The 1,768-nt window shown below is 37.2% G+C and overlaps 1 pseudogene; it reads left to right on the top strand.

The window, feature by feature from the left end:
- The first annotated feature begins 979 nt into the window (after window positions 1-979).
- Window positions 980-1,047, top strand: LOC138848312 (U6 spliceosomal RNA; annotated as a pseudogene).
- The last annotated feature ends 721 nt before the right edge of the window (window positions 1,048-1,768 follow it).

The raw sequence follows: 1,768 nt of genomic DNA, 5'->3' as shown, positions 1-1,768 counted from the left end.
AATTTAGACCACTTTTCTCTTAGGCCCAGATCTTGCCTTTAACATACTACTTGGAATTTAGTAGCTCATGAAATCTGCAGACTGCATAAATGAATGACTATTTTGAGGGCTGTGCTTTTGTGGAGGAACTTCATAGGAGACCGAAGGAATAAAATAAATCAAAAGTATCCACAGTATATAGAATGTATACTATTTTACAAGTCACAGAGAAGAAGAAGAAGAAGGAAAGTAGTAAGACTAGAAAGTTTGTGGCAAGACTAACAGGCGCTGGTCAAGAACTTAATAAGCACATTAGGAAAGCAGTAAGGTTTCTTTTTTTTTTTTTTGAGGAAAAGTTTTTATTTCTAGTGATGAAATTGGCTACAGAACATTATGAAAGTTTAAAAATACAAAGAGAAATTGTCTATAATTAATAGATTCAAAATTTGACAATCAGTGAATATCATTATTAGTCATTACCAACAACAGTTATTGATTTGAAAGGCAGAGTGACAGGAAGAGGGAACCACTGCTTCACTCCCCAGACACTTGCAATAGCCAAAGCTTGACCAAGCCACAACCAGGAACTGGGAATTCATTCTGGATGTCCCATTTGGGTGCAGGGACCCAAGCACTTCTGCCATCCTCCGTCTCCTCCCAGGGTGCACACTAGCAGAAACTTGCCTCAAAGCAGAGAAGCTACCACTCAAGCCAGGCATTTGTATATGGGATGTGGGTGTGTGGTGGTGATAGCAAGCCCTCATGGATTAAAAAAAAAAAAAAAAAAAAAAAAAAAAAAAAGTTATTTCTATGCCAAGGAAATTACTCTGTAGTCTTTCTCTTATAAACTACGTATTGCTGAACCTAGATAATTTTTCCTTTATTTAACAATGACATGAAAATGTCAGTTGAGTTGGCTTTCCTGAAGACCTTGTTTCTTGAATATTAGTGGCTAGCTGAGATAAATTCTTTTCATCTCTTTCTCGCTTCGGCAGCACATGTGCTCGCTTCGGCAGCACATATACTAAAATTGGAATGATACAGAGAAGATTAGCATGCCCCTGCGCAGTAAGGTTTCTTTACCTCCCTGTAGGCTCTGCTCTCCAGAGGTGAACAGGGTCCTCTAAACCCACTTGCTGCACACACAAACACCTGAGTGTTGTATTCTCCCACAGGTGTTGGAGACAGATATGGTGTTCTGATTTATATTTACATAATGGCTAGTGACATCGGGCATATTCACATGTTTTGACCATGTACATTTCTTCTGAGAAATGTCTATTCAGATCCTTGCCTGTTTCTTCACTGTATTTTTTGGAGTTTTTCCAATTCATGTAAATGTTCTGGAAATCTGTAAACATTCAGAGTTTTAATTTTTCCTGCCATCTGTTCATTGTATCTACACTCTGATGTTTACTTTGTTGTGAAGAAGTATCTTAGTTGGATATACTCAAATGTCTCTGTTTTTATTTTTGTGACTATTGCTATTGGAATCTTACCCAAAAGCTATTGTGTGTTGACAATATTTAGAGTTTCCCTATGTTTACTTGGGTTTGGGTCTTATGATTACATTTTAATTCACTGTGAGTTCACTTTCACATAGTGTAAGAGATGTTGGAGTCTCTTTTCAGGCTTCTACATATGGATCATCAAGTTCCTCTGCACCACTTGTGAAAGAGATTCTTCTTTCTCCAGTTCATTTTAGTTCCTTTGTTAAATATGAGTTGCTGGTAGAAATTTGGGTTTATTTCTATGCTACCAAGTCTTTTCCATTGAACTATGTGTCTGT

Source organism: Oryctolagus cuniculus, unplaced genomic scaffold, assembly GCF_964237555.1.
Source record: "Oryctolagus cuniculus unplaced genomic scaffold, mOryCun1.1 SCAFFOLD_73, whole genome shotgun sequence".
Taxonomy (NCBI): Eukaryota; Metazoa; Chordata; class Mammalia; order Lagomorpha; family Leporidae; genus Oryctolagus; species Oryctolagus cuniculus.
The sequence above is the reverse complement of the archived record's forward strand: the minus strand, read 5'-3'. Positions and strand labels throughout refer to the sequence as shown.